We start from the raw sequence: 17,991 nt of genomic DNA on the forward strand, positions 1-17,991 counted from the left end.
GGGATTCAGTGTATGCCTACCAGGTCAGGGACATAGGACGAGCCCAAGAACTGGGGTGGTGGTGAAGGCTGAAACCTTTGGGGCATTTAAGAGTCTCTGAGTCACATGGATGAAAGACGAATGGAGGGTTATGAGGGAGGAAGGGGTTAGTTATTTTTATTTTGGTTGGAATACATTGGTCGGCATAACATCGAGGGCCGAAGTGCTTGTACTGTACTCTCGTGTTCTATGTTAAACCTGTCGGTCTTTCAGCAAGAGGAGATGTTGGGGAGGGTACGCTGCCGACTGGCACATTCCAGGCTACAGAAGTACATGCTGAGGGATGGATGGAGGCTTGGCACAGCCAAAACGAAGGCACTATGGGGATGGATCATAACTCTCTCATTACCGGGTATTGAGAGGCTGAGACCAAGGGGAACTCCTCCAACAGCAGAGGGGGGCACTAACCACACGGTATCAAAGTGGTGGCAATGAAGGTAAACAGAGACGTATGCAGCAATGTGCAGTGAAGGGAATATCTGGATACAACAGGAGGAGGAGAAAAGACTTGGAACGGTCTTCCTCTTTGGAAATAATTTGTGAATAAAGTCAATTTTGCTGAGTGGTGGGGGGTGGGTGGTGGTAGTGGGATGAGAAAAGCCCTACTCAGTCAACTTTACTTCATGAGATACTTTCTCCGATCCAGGAAATCTCTTCTGCACCCACTCCAAAGTACAAGGTCAAATTTATTACCCTTAGATAGCACAAGAACGACCTGATGAAACAGCGTTCTTGGGATAAACACACGCAAACACACAACCAAGCCCTCATACAACAGACAAATGATACATGTGGAGCACGTCCAGAAAAATAACTCAATATTGTTGAATAAATAGCAGAGTTGAGGAGTATTTGTATGAGCAGCTCATCAATCATTCCACATTCTCCCTGCTTTGAGGAAGAGGCTGTTCCTGGGCCTGGTGTTACCGGCTCTGAAAGTCCTGGATCTCTTTCCCGACGGGAATAGCTGGATGATGCTGTTGGCCGGGTGAAGGGGTCCTCGATGATTTTGTCAATGATCGTAGTGGATCACATTGATATTTGGGGTGGTGGGGGGCAGGAGGGTGTCCCCAGTGTTGCTCTAGGCCACTTTACGTCCCGTGGAATGACCTCTGATAATTTAAAAAAATAATTTATAAATCCACAAAGAATTCACACAATTAATAATAATACAAATCAAATATAAATACATGTTAAAAGAAAGAATAAAGAAATTCCGCCCCGCCCCCCATAAACCACCCCATCCCCCCTCTATCCCCGTGCGAAAGGAAAAAAGAAGCAAAATGAGGACAAGGGACCCCCCAAACAGGAGCGCTGATTACTTTAATGTTCCTTTTCATAAACTGAGGCCTTAAGGAGAAAGGGAATGTCAGAGTTTCATTTAAATATTCATACCCACCCTTTGTAAATATGGGCTCCATATTCTTCCACAATATATGGTTGTTACGGCTCACAAACACGGTGACTGAGCAGATCCCTCGAGAACCATCAACCTTCATCCCAGGTGACATCCTGCACGGCGGGAAGCAATGAGCAATGGCAGGAACACCCACCAATCCGAGGCTGGCTCTGCCGTCTCAAAAGACCTGTCCTCAGCAGTGGGAGAGCATATAAGCAGAGCTGCCAGTTCAACAAACCAGTCTTCGACTTCGACTTCTTGGGTGTGTATCGTTCATTCCACACTTCACGGTAAGTGTGCTGGATATTGGTGCGAAGCAAGAGACTTTAACCATCGACCACCTCAAGCCAGCAAATTGGTCTCCACTCAGCCCCCACGACGCAGATATAGGCGACGAAAAGCAGCGAACAGAATCACTGGTTCTGGGGAGGTGGGGGATCATGCTAACTGGGATCCTCCCTGTACACAAGATGACTGACGAACCTGATGACCACGCAGAATCAACAGGGACCAACAATTTTCGACTTAGGGGACAACCCACACAACAGTAACCAACAAGGACAGGAATACTGACTAATTGGAGGCCGGCGCTGATATGACACAATTCCAGTCGACAGCAGCGGGGAGAGAATAGAAGTAGAGCTGTCAGTGTAATAAAGGAGTCTTTAACTTTGATTTCTTGAGTGTGTGTCCTTCTTTCCACCCTTCACAGTAGCGCGCACACTCCAATTTCACATCGAATGGTCTTGCTCATCTTACATCGGGAATCATGTGTCCAGTTTCCTTATCTGAAGAATGAGAAGTGCACAAATATTATCAGATTTGTTTCTGGGATGTTTTAACCGGGTGATAGAAGGAAAGTTTGAATATGGATCTCTTTCTCATTGGAAAAAAGGAAGATGGCATTACAACATTATGAGGGGACACAGCAGCACGGATCGAGAGAGGATCATGCAAAGGAGCCGAACACCAAGTGTCACAATTTCCCAATAACCGATCAGCTGCTTGGACTTTAATGTCTTCAATGAAAATGTAATATCCTTGGAATTCTCTACCCTGTTGAAGGTTCATTTAAAATTGGGATCCATGGGATGAGTTTACTGTCATACAAATTCATAGAGGGATCAGATCCATCGAACTGAGATGCAGATAGTTTGAAAAAAGTAACAGACATTAAATTGGAAGCGGTAATAAATTTGAAGGAAAGATTGAGAATAAATAGTCTCCCTTGTATTTCTTCAGATCAGAGGAATCCTGGAGCCAGGACAAAGTGATCTTATGAAATCTAAGGATTTGATTGTTGTTGGGGTAGTTGGAAATGGAAGGGCCGAAGGGGCTCCTGCTCCTTCGACTGCCTGTCTTCTGTCTTGCGAAGCTGATTGGGTGCACCTGTGTGTTCGCTCGCTCAGATGCACCTGTGTGTTCGCTTGCTTCAGATGCGCCATCCAATGGGATGATTCGGAGGGGCTGCTATTTGATTGGACGCTGAAGTCGGGTTGGATTGATGGGCAGGTTCGCGGGCTGATTGGCTCGTGCAGTGGGGAGGCGGGACGTTGGCGTCGTCGTCGTCAGCTCGGGATCCATCGCGTCGCCGCGGGCGCTAAAGAGAAGAAGTTGGCGACGGCGCCGGGATCATCGTCAGCCGCGCGGTCCAGGGAAAACGGGCGACCAGCAGCCCACTGGGCCCCACCTGGGAGTGGCCGGTACCGGCGAGGTGTTTGAGTGGAGCCGAGGAGTCGGTGCGAGGCCTGATGGCGTCGACAGGGCGAGGCCGGAGGCCGCGAGGTAACTTGCAGAGGGAGGGGGCGGGGGCAGGAGCTTGGCAAGTCTGGTTGGCGCATGCGTGGTGAGTTCGCGCATGTGCGACTGATTTGGATGTGCCGACAGGGCAACAAAGCGAACCCAACTGACGACTGGCGCATGCGCACAGATATTAAGATGGCTGCCCCCAGCCGAAGGACCCCGAGGCGCTGAGTCAATCCGCACATTTTCGGTTTTACGTGCCCTGTGTCTCTGTTCGCGTTTGTCAAATCATTTGATTTTAAAAATAGGCTCTAAGACTTCAGGTGTCCTCGCACGGGGGCAAAACTCCGACTTGCGTCCATTGTGGGATCTGACTCCATTACGGTCGCAAGTCGAGGAGGACCTGTCGGGGTCATTGGGTCGCTAAGGAAGGGATGGAAAACCAATCCATTTTTCTTTGCTTCCCAATGCTCATAGAATGTGTCTGATTCCATCCGTTTTTCCTGTTGTAGCATCACATTCTTCATCAAGTTAGATGTTATTTTTTAAAGTTGTGTCACTTGAACAATAATGCTCCAATCCTTCTGATCCTGACGTACCATTTGTCTAAAATGTAATGATTCACAGTTACTTGTCTGAATGCCTTGAAAAATATAGGGACTTTGGTGTTAACAATACAGAGTAAAGATTTCACCAATCCTTTTGAATTTATGATCTTTGGGATTTCTGGTCATGTTTTCTGCTTAGGTTGGTGTATCTTGCAGACCTGTTTGGTTGCAGCAAGTAAGAAGTTATCGATTTGCAGCGTCCGCTGCAGCAGCGCTACCAAATAAAGAGACACCCAAGGTGAGTGTAAAACAAAGACTGGCTTTACTGTTTTAAATTCCCCACCTCTGCTCGCTTGCCCGACTACTTCTGGTGATGTACCCCTGACTTCCAGCAGTGACATTGTTGCATCACTCTCTGGCCGGCTGGCAGCTACGCAGAAGTGTAGGGCTCCTAAGCCCATACCTGGTGCTAGGCGTGGGCTCCTTCTTGGTAGTGAAGGGGAGTCCGTGCCATCTTGGACTCTCCAAGTGTTGATGTGATTTGGCTTTTTTTCCTCACTTGGTACGCTACAATCTCAATGTTTTAAAGGGGGAAATTCTTTCAATGTTTCATTCACCTTTATTACAGAATTCTTCCTAGATTATATGTGTAACATTGAATGTTATGGGTTTTCATCAACAGGGATCATGATTTTACTCATAATTTTTTTACTAATGCCCCATGGGAATCGAAATAAAAATGAAGTAATATAATTAGGAAGGTTTGTTGACTCTTTTTTAAGCAGTATGTCAGGATGATTTTCATCTTGCTTGCTTAATTAAAAAGTGATTCGTCAGTTCTTAATGGCAACTGCCATATTGGCATTGCAAGGAGAGATGGGAAATGGATCAGGTCCTTGGTGGTCCCAGGAAGACAATGCAGAAAGATGTCACTGGGCTGAATGTGGTTTAGGGAGAGAGAGGGTATTCATTTTTAGGAAACGTATGTGGCCAGCCACCTATCAATATTTTCCACAAATAGAAACTCCTGCTGGTAGAAGCCATTTCCTACTTTAAACAGGCCCAATGTCATTATCCAAGCAGATATTGTTATGAGCCCAAAGGATCCCAAAACCCAGCAGCAAGAGACATTCAGCAAGACAAGTGGTTTTTAAAACCAAATTTATTTTAATCAAATTTAAACCTGAAAATAGAATGAAAATTTAACTTAACTCTATTCTTAACTAACCCAAATTAACCCCTTTCTAATTCTAAGCGAACATGTTTGTAATGTGTATAAATTTAAGAAAAGTTCTTTGGTTCACAGTTCAATCTCACTTCTCCTTCTTCCAAGTTTTCTGGTGCAGGTAATTCTTCTGCTGTGCACAGAATTGAATGTGTCTAAATTTCACAAGGTTTTGGTGCTCGAAAGGTAAATGTTTACTGCTCAGGATTGTTCTTGTAGGGTTTTTAGAGAGAGATTTGTTGTTCCAGGATTTCCACAACTGAAGAACCACCATTAGTCACCTCAATGTCTCACTGATGAACCTTGCCCCGTGAGGGTTTTCCAGATGGTAACTTCTTTCTCAAAGCTACTACAGAGTTCCATTTCTCTTATTCGAAACAACAGGAGTTCTTTCTTCTGCTCAAGTTGCTGTTAGATAAACAAAACCTAGGAAGAACTTTCCTGTAAGCACCCTGCAGAAATGTACTTGTAGTCATCGTGGCTCCATTTCCAAACAATGGTCATTCATTTTATGACATCAGTTTGATTAACAGCTACTTGTGAATGTGAATAACATTCTCCAGAGATCTTCAATATTTCTTCAGTCTTTCAAATAAGATGTTTTAAAATGTATGTGTGTATGTGTATGCAACCTACTCGAAATCTTACCAAAATTCCAAATATTACCAAATTCTCCAAATATATTTATCTATTACAATATCACGAAAGGAGCATTTAAGAGACCCTGAGACAGGCATACAGGGAAAGAAAAACAGGGTTGTAGCGGACGCATAGCACGGTATTACGAACCACCACCATCAGGTCCCAGACTTACCTGACACATCACGGGCTAACAGCGCTGGGCACCAAAGTACAGTGAGTGGATAAGATGAAGCCCCTGCTGAAAGGCATGGGGCGCTATTGGCTCGTAGCGTTAACCAGCTGATCTTGTGGACCAGAATGTTTTCACTAATATTCTCATTGACAGGCAGGGAATAAAAGGTCTGTGTATGTCTGCAATAAACCAGTCTTGAGTTGACTACCTTTGTGTGTGTTTGCCTTTATTGAATAGCATCTACCGCAGTAGCTGCTACAGGGTATTATTTTTTTATTAGAAATATCAAGATCAACACATCGTGGGCCAAAGGGCTTGTACCGTGCTGTAATATTCTGTTATTTCTGTTATTGCTTGACTTTGAATATCTGTTGTAAGCTCTGTGAGACTTCAATAATGTAGCAAATGTGCACAGCAACATTGCAGTCTGGAGTTTGTATATCCTGGTTGACTTGAGCTTTTCTCTTTTTTACACAATGCTTTATAGTTCTGGTCAGTAAGAAAAGAAATATTGTGCATGTTGAATATGTCATTATGTCTGCAAGTAACACTGGAAAAGAGTCAGTAACACCAAGGTAAATAGCACCCTGTAGTGGTTGGTGCAATTTTCTGATGGGCACAACTTATCAATCAGTGGCTACAGTGATGTGAAAATGTTTGTAAATTATTTTGTATATGAACCAAGCCATGAAAGACCCCAACAATGAAGACGCTGTTTACATCCGGTACCGCACGGATGGCAGTCTCTTCAATCTGAGGCGCCTGCAAGCTCACACCAAGACACAAGAGAAACTTGTCCGTGAACTACTCTTTGCAGATGATGCCGCTTTAGTTGCCCATTCAGAGCCAGCTCTTCAGCGCTTGACGTCCTGCTTTGCGGAAACTGCCAAAATGTTTGGCCTGGAAGTCAGCCTGAAGAAAACTGAGGTCCTCCATCAGCCAGCTCCCCACCATGACTACCAGCCCCCCCACATCTCCATCGGGCACACAAAACTCAAAACGGTCAACCAGTTTACCTATCTCGGCTGCACCATTTCATCAGATGCAAGGATCGACAATGAGATAGACAACAGACTCGCCAAGGCAAATAGCGCCTTTGGAAGACTACACAAAAGAGTCTGGAAAAACAACCAACTGAAAAACCTCACAAAGATAAGCGTATACAGAGCCGTTGTCATACCCACACTCCTGTTCGGCTCCGAATCATGGGTCCTCTACCGGCACCACCTACGGCTCCTAGAACGCTTCCACCAGCGTTGTCTCCGCTCCATCCTCAACATCCATTGGAGCGCTCACACCCCTAACGTCGAGGTACTCGAGATGGCAGAGGTCGACAGCATCGAGTCCACGCTGCTGAAGATCCAGCTGCGCTGGATGGGTCACGTCTCCAGAATGGAGGACCATCGCCTTCCCAAGATCGTATTATATGGCGAGCTCTCCACTGGCCACCAAGACAGAGGTGCACCAAAGAAAAGGTACAAGGACTGCCTAAAGAAATCTCTTGGTGCCTGCCACATTGACCACCGCCAGTGGGCTGATAACGCCTCAAACCGTGCATCTTGGCGCCTCACAGTTTGGCGGGCAGCAGCCTCCTTTGAAGAAGACCGCAGAGCCCACCTCACTGAAAAAAGGCAAAGGAGGAAAAACCCAACACCCAACCCCAACCAACCAATTTTCCCTTGCAACCGCTGCAATCGTGTCTGCCTGTCCCGCATCGGACTGGTCAGCCACAAACGAGCCTGCAGCTGACGTGGACTTTTTTACCCCCTCCATAAATCTTCGTCCGCGAAGCCAAGCCAAAGAAGATTTATACGTGGAAAAATTAGCTGTTGTTTGTCCCAATTTCAGGTAGGTGTAGTTGCAAAGTGGGTAAGGATAGAAAATAGTTGGGGATCAACAACTGAGGCTTGCATTTGATGGTGTGAAAGTAGAAATGGAAACTCAGAATAAGACTAATCTGATTAAGCAAGCCACTGGCTCTTATATTTCCACCAGAAGTGAATCTCAAATTGAATTTTGAGTCATTTACACTGGTTAACTTCAAAGTCTGTTGATTGTAAGACTAAATTAAGAGCCCTTTTGCCTCTGGCTGTACTGAAAGATTGTTTTGTTTATTACATAAATCTTTCTGAGAGGGAGAATAGACTGAAGCTGCTTTCCTCCTCGTTGGTGATGAATCTTGCAGTAAGATCTTTCAAATAATTACAGACTCCTAATTCCTCCCCATCCTCGGGCATTTTCTCCTGCAATCTACATCAGTTAACACCATCCAGGGATTCTCATGCAGGGTAAAGTTTCGAAGCAACCTACTCCAACCATGTCCGTGCCCTCTGTGGCAGGAAACCCAATGCAGAGTAAATGACAGATTGGCTGAGCACCTCCACTTTGATCACAATGGCCATCTTGGCTCATGGTCACAAGCTGTATTAAGTTCCATTCCATTCCCATACTGACCTTTGTCTTCTGCCTCCTCCATTGTCTGGGTGAGGTCAAATACAGAGGAACCATCTCTTATTGCATTTGTGAATCGATGGTATGAATATGGAATTTTCCAAGTTCATGTAACCTGCCCACCCACCCCCCCCCCCATGTTTTTCTCTCTGACCTGTTGATCCACCCAGTTCCCCTCATATTATCCCTTCCAAACCAGATGACTTATTAATGTGGGCAGAGAAATGGCAGATGGAGTTTAATCTGGACAAGTGTCTTGCACTTTGAGAGGACTTGTAGTAGTGTTGCAATGAGGGATCTTGGGGTGCAAGCGCGAGCTCCTTGAAAGTGGCAATGTGGATAGTTTTCTCTGGAGCTTTGGAGGCTGAGAGATGACCTGGTTGAAATGTATCTAATTATTATAGTCCTGGAGAAGGTCGATGTCTTCTCCCCCCCCCCCCTGTAGGAAATGTAAAAATACTACGATGCTTATATTGAACATGAGAGGGGAAAAGGAGAGAAGCGAGGCAGGTTTTTGCACAGTGTGCTGGGGGTCTGGCCCACGCTGCCAGGATAGTGGTGAAATCGCCACGATTTAAGAGGCATTTGGTTGGGCACATGAACAAGAGGGAATGGGTGATGTGTTTGGACCATGTGCTGACAGATGGGATTAATTTAATGAGTATCATGGTCACCACAGACATTGTTCACCAAATGGCCTATTCCTGGGCTGCTCTGTTGGGTGATGATTCATCTCTTTTCAAGGATTGTTGCCAATGGGCAGTAAACTTTTCACAGAGGTCTATCTCCAGTGAATGTATTTAGAACATTTCCATGAGTTAATTCCCTGTAGAAACACCAGTTTATCATTCAAGCTGTGTAGCCATAGCAATAATGCAAAATTTGAAGGCCATCGTTACTGAATCCACTTTAATCAGCCTTCACCTTGTACAATGTTCAGTTGAGACAAGAAAATCAAAATGCAACTTTTAACCTTTAGGAAAGATGAGTAATCCTCTGTACCACAGAATTATTGCTGAAAAAATATTTGGAAAATTTTGTGAATTCAACTTGCAAAGAGGTGATGAAGAGGAACCACAACAAGATTTAAAAATATTAAACCCAGAACATTTATTGGAAGATGTTCATCACAATAAATATGTTCAGGTTCAGTAATGATCGATTCTGGAATGGCATGTGGCAGTAATAAAAGGAATGCAGGATAGATATATTCCAAGTAAAAAGAAATTAATGATTTGGATTGTGGTTTAAATGGTTTTGTGGCCAAATTTGCGGAGGTCACCAAGATAGGGGACAGAGTAGGAAGTGTAGAAACCGTAAAGTTGCAGAAGGATATAAACAGATTAGGAAACTGGGCAAAATGATGGCAGATGAGATTTAACACCGAGAAATGTACAGTTGTACATTTTGGCAGTGGAAATAAACAGGAAGCATACTATTTGGATGGGATGAAAATTCAGACCTTGGATGTGCAAAGAGACCTGGGTGTCCTTGAGCAAGGAAACCTAAAAGTTAATGACCAGGTGAAATTGGTAGTGAAGAATTCAGTGGAGTACAGGAAATTAAAGAAGTTATCTCATGGAGGCATTTTGTATATTGAAAGGTTTAGATAGGGTGGATGCGGGTAAGATGGTTCCCTTGTTGGGTGAATCGAGGACAAGAAAATTAGAGGTTATCTATATAAAACAGAGATCAGGAAGAACTTCTTTAGCCAGAGGGTCATGGATCTGAGGAACCGCTGCCTCATACAGCAGTGGAAGCCAGATCACTGGGCATATTTAAAACAAGAAATAGACAAGTATCTCGTTGGTAAGGGCATTAAGGGATATGGGAAAAGTCCAGAAATTGGAAGGAGTGCAGAGTGGTTTCGTGTCGGTTTATGGAGCAGACTCGATGGGACTTGTGGCCTGGTTCTGTCCTTTGCCTTGAGATCTTGTTCTCATTTGAGAGAGTTTATTGAAGGCAACTGAGAAAAATGGAATAATTCTTGGCAGTTGTTAGAGTAGGTTATTAGTTTGACATCTCTATGTAAAACTCCAAAACTATCTGTCACTTTGGAGTGGTGCCTGTCCCTCCAACCCATGAGGAATATAGACTTTCTAATATGTCATGTGTTCTTTCAGTGACAAATGATTCTCTTATTCAAACATGGCCAGAGGTCACTCGCATTTCATTTCAGCTTCACAATCGTTTTGGGCGGATTTTCAGTTGTAAATGTGGCAAATTCCTTTTTGGGAGTGGATTTCTTGTCACATTTTTCAGTGATGTATTTGGAAAAAAAATGCTGTTGTGTGGACTGCAGCTCTTGAATGCAAGTGAGCTGCATTTGTTGTCCTTCCAATGCCATCTGCTGTTTGACAAGCCTTCAATCTGGCTCCTGCCCTTTCCAAGCCTTGCTCAAGTGTTTTCCTCGCCTCGTGACCCCATCGTAATGGTGTGCAGACATGCAATAAGCCATGGTATAAAGGCAGGGTCTATGTGAATGCCACAGCACCTACTGCTGAATGACTCAAAGGCTCTGATGTATGCTTCAAAAAGACATTATCTTTGGGAGACCATGCTGTTTATGCTTTCCATGATGTGAACACTGTTCTTACAAATGTCACTAAGGTTGTACATCAAATGCGCAAGACCTTGCTCTCTTATCACAGATGCATCTGTCAGTGCTGTGGGGAGCAGTGTTCGAACAACGAGTCTGTGGGCAATTAGAACCCCTGGCATTTTTTTTTTCAGCCAAGCGGTCACCAGCTCAGGCAAAGTATCGTACAATTGGGCAAGAACTCTTAGCTATCTATCTGGCAGTGAAACATTTCAGCATTTAAAAAAATATTTATAGTTTGTATGCAGTTCAATATAATAATAGAATCATATCCAAATGATACTTACAATTATCAAAATAGAATAAAAAATAAATTTTGTACTGCACATAAAAGTGAGAAGAGATAAAAGTATAAAAGAAAAAAATGCAGATCTAGGTGCGAAGCTCCTGTGATAACTATTCCTTCCCAAAAGGAAAGGCAGGATATTAATAAAATATTAGAATTAGACCAACATGATAAGGTTCAACCATTAAGATTAATGAAAAGTGGTGGTGGGGTGGAGAAGTGAATACATTAGATATATAAACCTATTTTTAAATATGGTTTCCATATTTTGAATTATGTAACATACCCAGTTCTAATATTATTAGTCACCTTTGCTAAGGGAATACAATTTTGCATTTCCCCATGATCAATTTTAAGATGGGATTCAGATTTCCATGGAATTGTTATACATCTCCAGGCCATTTCCAATGCAATTTATAAAAATAATTAATGTTTTTTTTTAAGAACTTGAATTCAGCTTCCAAATCATATACATTTCCCAAAAGTAAAAGCTCAGGTGTTAATGATAAACATTATTATAATTTGTTCCAAAAACTTGGCCACATCTTTCCAAAATGATGTCACCTTGAGACATCTCCAGAGACAATGTATAAATGTACCAATTTCTGTGCCACATCTAAAACATTAATTTGAAAAATTAGGAATAAATTAATTGATGTTGCATTAAATATAATTGATGAATAAATTTGTAATTAACTAATCTATCGAAAACATTAATTACTGTCCCAACAAATGTCAGACAAGCAAAAAGGGTCAATTTCAGTTCCCAAATCCAATTCCCATCTTTCTTTTGATTTATTCAAGTCTGGGTTTGGAGATTCCTCTTGAAATAGAAGATACAATTTTGAAATAAATTTCTTTGTCGTTCTCTCATGAATCCCAATTTCCAATTCGATATTTCAGCTTTTTATTGGAAGGTCATTCTTTGACCATTTGTACAGACCACCAGCCTCTTCTGCATACTGCAAGTAGAAGCACACATCTCTACTTGCCCAGAGAGATTCAGCACTCGGACTTCATCCTACAATTTTCATCAGACACACAGCATATCTGATGAAAAGTGAATGCTGTGGCTGGTGCTCTATTCAGGCACGACATTACATACAACTACTGCCATCGATTTCAGTGCCATGGCTCATGCACGGCACATTGATCCTGATTTCATCCGGTGAAACCAGATCAACTCTGGTCTCCATCTTCAAGATGTGACGCTGGATGAATCGGGTGAAAAGTTGGTCTGTGATGTTTTTCCCCCAACAGGAAGGACTCGGCCGTTTGTGTGGTGGCTATGAGGCAGGAGATTTTCTCTTCACAATCTATCTCTTCCTGGTAGAAGAACATCAATCAAACTGGTTAAGGAACATTTTACCTGGCTTTATGTTAAACAGAATGTTGGATTATCGGCAAGGACTCGCTTGCTGGGTCAACACCCTAAAGTCTCCAGGCACATGAAATTCAAGCTGAGGGATTTTGTTGTTTTGGATTCCCATTTCCAGCACGTGCACCTTGTGGCTTGCAAGGTCCACTTCCGCCATCTCGGCAATGTACAAATCTGCTCACGTGTGAGGACTGGACTACCAGGTGGCAGGATGAAATTCCTAACATTGGCATCTCTGCAGAGACAAATGCCTGTGCTTTTGTGGATTCCATCTTTTGGTGTTCTGGGCACTATTACAACAGATTGAGGGTCACAGTTCGAGTTGGTATTGGTCCGAGCTCTCACTGATCCTCTTGGCACAACCTGAATTACTGCTGAGCATTTCAGGCGAACAGCTTCTTTGAGCGTTTCCATTGACAATCGAAAGCAGGTGGTGATGCATCTCCATGGAGCGAACGTTTGGCCATGGTTCTCCTTTGCGTGCCTACTGCTGTTAGGGCAGATCATGGATGTTTAGTGGTAGAGCTTGTCTATGGGTGTATGCTGACCTTGCCAGATGAGTTTGTGAATCTGAGTCCAGGCACAGTGCTCCATGAACAGGTCAGTTATCTTGATTGTCTTCGAGAAAATGATGTGGCAGAGAATGATTCCAACTGAAACGGTATCTTCTTACGAACCAAAGTATCAACACCTCGAGCTTTCGAATTAAATGGAGATGAAAAACATGTCCGACCCAATCTCTTTTCAATTTCATATGTTCTTTCTCAGACAAATGAGTTTGTTGCAAAAAAGCAAGATCAACCTTCATTTTCTTTAATATTTCCTTCCTTTCAATCGGATTATTAAGTCATTTAACATTAAAGATCACAAAATTTAAATGAGCCATAACTTAATTTCCTCCTGAGACTGACACTTCTAACAGCAATTACAACTATATATATAAAAAAATACCAACACCCCCCCCCCACCTTTGAAACAATAAGAAAACACTATAAAAACATAAGAGTTCAAGAGTCAGACCCCCCCTCTGTGAACCAGGTGCAGTTAATTCCACAAGTGGCAGATGACTTTAGAAGTAGCAGAGATGACCATCAGCCCCCAACCGAACATTAAAACCCATCAGTCATCCCAGTGATAACACCCACATTGAGCTTGAGCTTCATCTTCAACATAACATAACATAACAATTACAGCATGGAAACAGGCCATTAGGCCCTTCTAGTCCGCACCGAACCAAACACCCCTTTCTAATCCCACCTCCCTGCACAATGCCCATAACCCTCCATCTTCCTCTCATCCATATACCTGTCCAACCTTTTCTTAAATAATACAATTGACTCCGCCGCCACTATTTCTCCCGGAAGATCATTCCACACAGCTACCACTCTCTGAGTAAAGAAGTTCCCCCTCATGTTACCTCTAAACCTCTGTCCCTTAATTCTTAACTCATGTCCTCTTGTTTTAATCTTTCCTCCTCTTAACGGAAATAGTCTATCCACATCCATTCTGTCTATCCCTTTCATAATCTTAAATACTTCTATCAAATCCCCTCTCAACCTTCTATGCTCCAAAGAATAAAGACCCAATCTCTCCCCATACTCCAGATGCTTAAACCCAGGCAACATTGTTGTAAACCTTCTCTGCACTCTCTCCACTCTGTTTATATCCTTCCTATAATTAGGCGACCAGAACTGCACACAGAACTCCAAATTAGGCCGCACCAACGTCTTATACAATCTCAACATCACCTCCCAACTCCTATATTCCATGCAATGATTGATAAAGGCCAGCATACTAAAAGCCTTCTTCACCACCCTATTCACGTGAGTTTCTACCTTCAGGGAACGATGTACTGTCACTCCTAAATCTTTCTGCTCTTCTGTATTCCTCAATGCTCTCCCATTTACCACATATGTCCTATTCTGATTCTTCTTACCAAAATGAAGCACCTCACACTTATCAGGATTAAATTCCATCTGCCATTTTTCAGCCCACTTTTCTAAGCAGCCCAAATCCCTCTGCACTCCTTGAAAACCTTCTTCATTATCCACTATTCCACCTATCTTAGTATCGTCTGCATATTTACTAATCCAATTCACCACCCCATCATCTAGATCATTAATGTATATAACGAACAACAATGGGCCCAATACAGATCCTTGAGGCACACCACTGGTCACCGGCCTCCAACCTGACAGACAATTATCCACTACCACTCTCTGGCCTCTCCCTTTCAGCCAATGTTCAATCCATTTGACTATCTCAAAATTTATACCTAAAGACTGCACCTTCCTAACTAACCTTCCATGTGGTACCTTATCGAAGGCCTTACTGAAGTCCATATAGACAACATCCACTGCGCTACCCTCATCCACATTCCTAGTCACCTCTTCAAAAAATTCAATCAGATTGGTCAAACATGACCTTCCTCCCACAAATCCATGTTGAGTGCTCCTGATGAGACCCTGTCTATCCAGATGTTTATAAGTATTATCTCTAAGAATTTTCTCCATTAATTTACCTACCACAGACGTCAAACTTACAGGCCGATAGTTGCCAGGCTTCCTCCTTGAACCCTTTTTAAATAACGGAACCACATGCGCAATGCGCCAATCCTCCGGCACTATCGCCATATCTAATGACATTTGAAAAATTACCGCCAGAGCCTCTGCTATTTCCTCCTTCACTTCTCTCAATGTCCTGGGGAAGATCCCATCTGGTCCCGGAGACTTATCCACCTTTATATTCTTCAAAAGCCTTAAAACTACACCTTTTGTAATCTCTATATTCCCCATATTTACCCAATTTGCTTTTTTTATCCCACATCTCCCAATATCCTTCTCCTTAGTGAATACCGAAGAAAAGAAACTGTTCAATATCTCCCCCATTTCTCTAGGTTCCACACACAGTTTTCCACTCTGATTTTCTAAGGGACCAACTTTGTCTCTAGCTTTCCTCTTACCATTAACATATTTGTAGAACTCTTTTGGATTAGTTTTCACCCTGCTTGCCATAGTTTTCTCGTACCTTCTTTTAGCTTTCCTAATTCCTCTCTTAAGATTCCTCTTACATTCAATGTATCTTTCAAACATCACTCACCGATTCTGATTCCAATTCTTTTCCCCGTTCCCTTCCCAATCTTAACCTCAGGCATTTTCCCCATCGATTCCTTCAAATCAGGGAAGGAATTCACAAAAGTTAATGCACCATAAGGACTCTCAAAACATTGAGACTGATCTGGCCCATAAATCACCTTAAATACCGATGGATACCGAAAGTAAACTTATACCCTTTCTTCCACAGCTCTGCTTTGACCAGATTAAACTCTTTCCATCACTTAATAATCTCCTGACTTAAATCAGCATAAAATAAAACTCTATTTCCTTGATACATCGTAGGGCTTTGATCAAGGCGAGCTTTCTGAACCACAAGCCGCAAATTCATTTCTCTATCCTGATATTGCAAACATCTTAAAAGAACCGCTCTTGATATTTAACCTGGAAAAGGTTTTCTCCTTAAAGGCCTCTGAGCCCGATCTAAAAAAATTCAACTCCCAATATCTCTGGAATCCTTTTCCAAAAATAATTTTACAAGATCTGAACCTTCAATATCTTCCGGCAGACCAACTCTCTTAATGTTATTACGACAACTTTGATTTTCCAACGAATCAATGTTTATAACAAATCTCTCTTCTGGACATCCCAGCCTGGAAATAAATCCTCAATATGATCCATTCTCTCCGCATAATGGTCCTCACAGTCAATAAAAACTTCTATTCTCTTAAATTGAACTTGTCCAGTGTCTACTGCTGTTAAGCTCTTATTAATATCAACTTGAATAAATGTAATTTCTTCACACATACCAGCCATTTATTTCCTCCATAACAGCAAATTGATCATTTAAAGTTTCAAAACCTTAGTTCACAGAAGACATCATCTTTTCATTTGGTTGGATCAGTTCTATAGGCATGAGGTTGACTTCCATCCCTGTTACAGGGGCCTTGAAGTCTGGGGAAGGTGTCTGTGGTGAAACAACAGCTTTCATTGGAGAAGGAGATGTTCTTCAAGCCTTAGGCCTCCCTTCATTGAGTCCAACTGCAGCAAGTAGTCATTCTTGCTCTTCTTCTTCTTGAACCTCTGAGTTGTCCTCCTCCACCTCTTCCCTTCCACCTCATACCTGGCAGTCGGACTGTGGATCGGATCCAGAATTTCCTGCAAGTGAGAGCATCTCCAGATGTGCCGCTGCATACAGGCAGACCCCTTCCCGGAAACGTGCTTGCATTCGGGCACTCACCCCCCCCCCCACACTCTCCTTCGTCAAGCCCGGCTGGTGTCGAATTCCATGCTTGCACTCCTCCTGGCCCAGCCAAAGATCTTGGCGCTATCTTGCATCTCCGGATGTGCAGAGAATGCAGACGTTTATTCCAGCTGGTCCTGACTTACATGTTGAGGCTTCGGATCCATGTCTAACTGATCCCGAGGTCCCTTCTGGGAGGTTGGCCTTGCTTCTTCTGCACTTTTCACAGGTTGAAAAACTAGGTTTTTTCTAAGTTGCTTGTTTTGATATGGTGTTGTATGTACTGACCAGTACAGGCATGGGCTGATCCACCCCCACCCCCTGATGTCATCCTCTCCTGGACTCCTCCCCTGTGACCCAGGCCATGAAGGTCGACCCACATCTTCCATCCCTTCACTTCCCTCACTTGGACCCAGGTGCCTGCACTGTTGTGTTTAATAAAGCCTATCGTTCCCCTCAGTCTTTGTCTCTGTGATTATTGGGCCTTTGTCTCTGTGATTATTGGGCCACCTGGTCGTGCCCAACACTGTTTTTTCCCTTTCTTCATTTCCAGAATCCTACTGTAGTAAATTACTGTTCAAAACATTGATAAAGTCAAAGAAGTCACTACAGTTCGAGTATTGAACAGTTCAGTCAGGGAAAGATGTCTTCTCATGTCTTTTTCCTACGCCATCTTGCCACAACCACACTCCCTCCCCCCTCTCAGTTGACTCCTTGAACACCATCCAGTCCACGGACTCTAGGCAGTCCTGCAGCTGTCTTCCCTCACGTGACCACCTTCTGGTTGTCCTGATCTCGTAAGTGTTGTGAGCAATTTTAGGCCCCATTTCTAAGAGAGGATGTGATGGCCCAGAGGTGGTTTACAAGAATGATTCTGGGGATGAGAAGAATAATGTTTGAGGAGCATTTGATGGTTCTGGGCCTGGACTCACCCGAGTTTAGAAGAATGAGGCAGGACCTCATTGAAATCCGATGAATAGTGAAAGGGCTGGATAGAAAGAATTTTGCCAGTAGTGGGAGAGTTTAGGACCAGTGGGCACAACCTCAGAATAAAAGGATATCTGCTCAAAATGGAGATGGAGAAACCTTTTCATCTCAAGTAGTGATTTTCAAACTCCTCCTCCACACCCCCACCCCCACCCCCCGGATCATATTCCACTTAATCCCTGTGCCAGAAGTGCTCTGTTAGTAAGGGATTACTTAATGTGGTATA

The 17,991-nt window shown here is 43.3% G+C and overlaps 1 long non-coding RNA gene across 1 annotated transcript in view; it reads left to right on the forward strand.

Annotated features, from left to right (window-relative positions):
* The first annotated feature begins 2,991 nt into the window (after window positions 1-2,991).
* LOC138746351 (uncharacterized) overlaps window positions 2,992-17,991 on the forward strand; it is a 30,214-nt gene continuing 15,214 nt past the window's right edge. Inside the window, exons 1-2 of the long non-coding RNA XR_011346889.1 lie at window positions 2,992-3,223; window positions 3,929-4,027. This is a non-coding gene — a long non-coding RNA (uncharacterized lncRNA). The remainder of the gene's footprint in view (window positions 3,224-3,928; window positions 4,028-17,991) is intronic.

Source organism: Narcine bancroftii, chromosome 11 (assembly GCF_036971445.1).
Source record: "Narcine bancroftii isolate sNarBan1 chromosome 11, sNarBan1.hap1, whole genome shotgun sequence".
NCBI classification, from domain to species: domain Eukaryota; kingdom Metazoa; phylum Chordata; class Chondrichthyes; order Torpediniformes; family Narcinidae; genus Narcine; species Narcine bancroftii.